Raw genomic sequence first — 5,698 nt, 5'->3', positions numbered from 1 at the left:
CGACCTCAAGACCAATATCTCAATCTGATGTTTCCTCCCCAGAGATCGGCTAAGAGTGACCATTGGAACCAACACCTCCCGGCTTTCGCTTCGATCCGCTGCTACTGAAGGAATCCCAGCTAGCTGCACAGCCGAAGGGAGATGACGTCACACTGCGCCACTGCAGACACAAGGGAATGGTTTACAGAAATGCTATGGTTGTTTCTTTTCTTTTCTTTTTTTTTAGATTTTGTTTTCATTTATTTATTTGAGAAAAAGAGAGAGAGAGAATGGGCATGCTAGGGCCTGTAGCCACTGCAAATGAACTCCAGATGCACGTGCCACCATGTGCATCTGGCTTATGTGGGACCTAGAGAATTGAACCAGGGTCCGTAGGCTTCACAGGCATTCACCTTAACTGCTAAACCATCTCTCCATCCTCTGCTTTGGTCTTTTTAACTTACTTATTTTGTTTACTTACTGCTAAACCATCTCTCCATCCTCTGCTTTGGTCTTTTTAACTTACTTATTTTGTTTACTTTTTAATTTTTTTATTTATCTATTTATTTGAGGTAAGGTCTTGCTCTAGCTTAGGCAGATGTGAAATTCATTGTCAGTGTCTGGGTGGCCTTGAACTCATAGCTATCCTCTTAGCTCAGATTCCCAAGTGCTGGGATTAAAGGTGTGTGCCACCACACATGGCTTTTTTGGGGGCAGGGGGTTCAAGGAAGGGTCTCACTCTAGTCCAGGCTGACCTGTAATTCACTATGTAGTCTCTGGGTGGCCTCAAACTCACAGCAATCCTTCTACCTCTGCCTCCCGATTGCTGGGATTAAAGACACGTGCCACCATGCCCAGCTGGCTTTTTAAAAATTTTATTTTATTTTTAGGCTGGATCTCACTATGTCATCAGGCTGGCCTCAAACTCACAATACCCGGCCTCCGCCTCCCAGTGCTGATTTCCTGGGCGTGTTGTTTAATGCCCACTCTGATTCAGCTGGTATAGAGCAGAACCTCAGATTCTACATTTCTTACTTCCTCACCACTCCCAAGCTGCAAAGCCCCACAGTGTCTGTGTTTCAAAAGGAACATTAGGGGGCTGGAGAGATGGCTTAGCGGTTAAGGTATTTGCCTGCAAAGCCAAAGGACCTTGGTTCAACTCCCCAGGACCTATGTAAGCCAAATGCACAAGGTGGTGCTGGTGCCTGGATTTCGTTTGCAGTGGCTAGAGGCCCTGGTGTGCCCTTTCTCTCCTTCAAATAAATAACACATTTTTAAAAAATACTATTGGCCAGGAGGTCCCTGATGCCCCCAAAACGTTATAAGCCGTTGCCAAGGCCCTTGGTTTCCCACCAGGAATAGATGGTGTGGTGGTTTGAATAGAATAGATGACCCCCAATATAGTCAGTTATTTATTTGTTCGTAGTTTGCATCTATAGCCACCTGGCTGGAGGCAATGTCACTGGGTGATCTTAAGGTGTGGTGGTGGGTTTCCGATTTCAATCTAAAGATATGCAAAGTGTGCCTAGCTGGAGTTCCTGAAGTGTGCTGTGGCTTTTGACTTTTAGGCTTGTACTTCTCTCTCTGTCTGCTTGGGCTTGTGAAGGCAGGCCAGCTTCTTCTGGCATTATGGAACTTCCCCTGGATCTGTAAGCTTCAATATATCCCTTCCTCCATAACTGTGCCTAGTCTGAAAGTTCATCTCAGCGAAACTTAAGCTGTCTAATACAGAACTTTGTACCGAGGAGTGGGCTGAGATGTACCTGGCCATGTGGATGTTGATCTTTTGGAACCTTTGTTTTGGAGGAATAGGCATGGACTTGGTGCTTGCAGCTGAAGATGTCTTCTGGAGTGGTAAGCCAAGTTCTATGGACAATTCTGATGAGAGTCTGAGTATGCTAAGTGCAGATAGCATTGAACTTCGAGGCTTGGCTTATGAGCTTTCTAAGGGACAGGAAAGACTGCAGAGGACTTTGTTGGAACTGGGCTATTGCCATAGGACTGGCTGCATCCTGCTGCCCAGGCCCAGAGTTTGATCAAGGTTAAATTTGTAATGGACTGATGTGCTTGGCTAAAGACACTGGACTGAGAGACTTTAAGATTTTAAGCTGGAAAACCTCAAGCAAGTTAAAATTACAGGCACTGAGACTGGTTTTAGGTTACTGAATCGGCTATTGTCAAACACATTAGCAATCTTAAAGGAAGATGGTCCAATTGCTTCACCATGGAAAGGATGCCTGAGGAAAGACTATCATAGAAATGTAAACACTTTTGGAAAGAGTTGACTGGAGAAGGAACCTGCTTTTCAAGGTTATGATTTATTTTGTCTGTGAATTAAGAAGTGGCTATGTTCTGCACACCTGGTATTGGTTTCAGAAGCATGAAAAATGCGAGGAGCAGTCATGAATTGCACATGCTTCCAGGAGCTGCTGCTGAGATGTGGCATGAGGTAGGGCCTGATGCCCTGATAGGCTGAGAGATCCTTTGGAAAATGTGAGGAGTGGTCATGAATTGCACATGGTTCTAGTAGCTGCTACTGAGATGCAGCATGAGGCAGGGCATGATGCTCTGCTAGGCTAAAAGAGCCTTTGGAAGATGGACCATGGTTTGCATGAAGACCTCAAGAAGTTTTGGATATACCAGGACTGTGCAAAGGCTACCATGGAGTGCACTGTTGGCCTGGGATGGAAGTGTTCCCCTGCTACTCTGCCCAGCTGGAGGGGTGGAATTGGAAAATCTGGAGACTGTTAATCTCTGGTTACATTGAACTTGAACTGCTAAAGTTTGATGTTTGTTTGATGGTGGTTGAGTTTGCATTGTTCTAGTCTCTCCTTGCTATGCCTTATACCAGTTGAAAATGTTTACTCTGTGCATTTATATGTTAGAAATGTTTAGTTTGTTTGATTTTATAGGTCTTAATATCTTAAATTGGTCAAGACTGTGGGGTCCTTTGAAATTGAACTGAGTAGAATTTACAATGTGTGACTGTTATAAATCTATTGGGGGACAGGGGCAGAATGTGGTGGTTTGAATAGAATAGATGGCCCCCAATATATTCAGTTGTTTATTTGTTTGTAGTTTGCATCTATAGCCACCTGGCTGGAGGCAATGTCACTGGGTGATCTTAAGGTGTGGAGGTGGGTTTCCGATTTCAATCTAAAGATATGCAAAGTGTGCCTAGCTGGAGTTCCTGAAGTGTGCTGTGGTTTTTGACCTTTAGGCTTGTACTTCTCTGTCTGCTTGGACCTGTAAAGGCAGGCCAGCTTCTTCTGCCATTATGGAACTTCCCCTGGATCTGTAAGCTTTAATAAATCCCTTCCTCAACTGTGCCTGGTCTGACAGTTCATCTCAGCGAACCTTATGCTGTCTAATACAGATGGTAAAGACCCTATTGCTGAAGACTTCACATACTTGGGCTGCAAGGCCACTCAGAAATCCTGCTGGAACTGAGCTGATAACCTCCTCCATGTAGACCAGCTGAAAGAAAGCTGGAAGAAGCCATTCTACATGTAGTTCAATGGGAGAAAGAGATACCACCAGTGAAGATAGTCAACAGTGGACAATGCAAGCCATATAACTGGCCAGCCAGCCCAAATGAGCCAATGGGTGCAATAGTGGCATGTCTGTCGTGGTGGAAACCAACTGCCTTCCAATTGAACTGGAGGCCCACTCCATGGGGGGAAACACATCCCTGATACTGAAAACTTAAAACAGGGGTAGTCATGAGCCCTAGGGGTGTAACATCTGCTGATGTCTGAAAAAATGTATACACTATGCTTATCAAACTGCCCAGTAAGCACTTCCCTTAATACTTATACCCTTATATTAACGCTACTCTCACTTTGGGTAGAGAATCTTCTCTTTTCAGATGGCAGTGACTTTGGGATGACTCAGAAGGTATCACAGTGCTGGAAACAAGTGACCAGAGAGTACTGAGTAACATCTCAATCACACCTTCCAAGGCTCAGGGTCTAATGCAGAAGAGGTGGTGGAAAGAATGTAAGAGCCAAAGGAAGGGTAGGACTCCATACAACGTGCTCCCTCCAGACATAAAATGGCCTGGACATCCATGACCTCACAGTGTCTGACACTACCTACACAAGACTATCATAAGAGGAGGAAAAGACCATGACATCAAAATAAAAGACAGACTGATTGAGATGGGGAGAGGATATGATGGAGAATGGAATTTCAAAGGGGAAAGTGGGGGGGAGGGTATTACCATGGGATACTTTTTATAATCATGGAAAATGTTAGTAAAAATTAAGAAAAAAAATGCTGTTGGGTTGTTTCTGTCAGGAGCTCCCTGAACCTCTGATGCTCGTTCTTGTGATTTTCTATCCAGCCCCCGCCCCCTGCACTGCTTCATGGTGAGTCTCCCAGATGTCCAGGCTGGTGTAGCAGTTGTGTCCAATCTCCTACACTGCAAGACCACTTGCATGGTCCTCAATAAAGTCTTCCTTACCATGCTTCGGCAAATCCCAGAGAATAACTTTTTATTTCCTTTTTTCAATTAGAATTTTTATATTATGTATTTTTTTAAATTTTATTTATTTATTTATTTGAGAGTGACAGACACAGAGAGAAAGACAGATAGAGGGAGAGAGAGAGAATGGGCGCGCCAGGGCTTCCAGCCTCTGCAAACGAACTCCAGACGCGTGCGCCCCCTTGTGCATCTGGCTAACGTGGGACCTGGGGAACCAAGCCTCAAACCAGGGTCCTTAGGCTTCACAGGCAAGCGCTTAACCGCTAAGCCATCTCTCCAGCCCAAAATTTTTATTTTATTTTTTATTGACAACTTCCATAATTTTAAACAATATCCCATGGTGATTCCCTCCCTACCCCTACTTTCCCCTTTGAAACTCATTCTCCATCATATCCCCCCCCCCAATCAGTCTCTCTTTTGATGTCATGGTCTTTTCTTCCTATTATGATGGTCTTATGTAGGTAGCGTCAGGCACTATGAGGTCACGGATATCCAGGCTGTTTTATGTCTGGAGGAGCACGTTGTAAGGAGTCCTACACTTCCTTTGGCTCTTACATTCTTTCTGTCACCTCTTCTGCAATGGGCCCTGAACCAGGGAAGGTGTGATTGAAATATTTCAGTGCTGAGCACTTCTCTGCCACTTCTTCTCAGCACCATTTTGCCTTCTGAGTCATGCCAAGGTCACTGCCATCTGAAAAGAGAAGGTTCTCTAACCAAAAGTGAGAGTGGCACTAATATATGGGTATGATTGTTAAGTGTTTATCGGGCAGTTTTATTTACTTTTAGCCAGACAGCAGCAGATGTTACACTCCTATAGCTCATGACTACTCCTGTTGTTGGTTTTGGATATCAGGATTATATTCTCTCCCATGGAGTGGGCCTCCAGTCCAATTAGAGGGCGGTTGGTTTCCCCAGTAACAGATGTGACACTATTGCACCAACTGGCTCATTTGGCCTGGCTGGCCAAATGTAAAGCTTGCAGGGTCCACTGTTGGGTATCTTCAGTGATCTCTCTCTCCCATTGAACTGCATGCAGCGTGCCAAAATAAACCTCTTTTTCCCACAAGCTGCTCTTGGTTGGGTGATTTCTACTAGCAATGTGAACCTGACTGCAACAGTATCCCATCCCTGGCTCTGAAATTTTTCTAGTAACCATTTGTGGCTCCTGTATGTTCCATTGTCCAAAAAAATAGGTTTCCATGTGACTTATTTATATCCTCTTAGATTTTTTTT

Source organism: Jaculus jaculus, chromosome 17 (genome assembly GCF_020740685.1).
Source record: "Jaculus jaculus isolate mJacJac1 chromosome 17, mJacJac1.mat.Y.cur, whole genome shotgun sequence".
Classification (NCBI taxonomy): Eukaryota; Metazoa; Chordata; class Mammalia; order Rodentia; family Dipodidae; genus Jaculus; species Jaculus jaculus.
The sequence above is the reverse complement of the archived record's forward strand: the minus strand, read 5'-3'. Positions refer to the sequence as shown.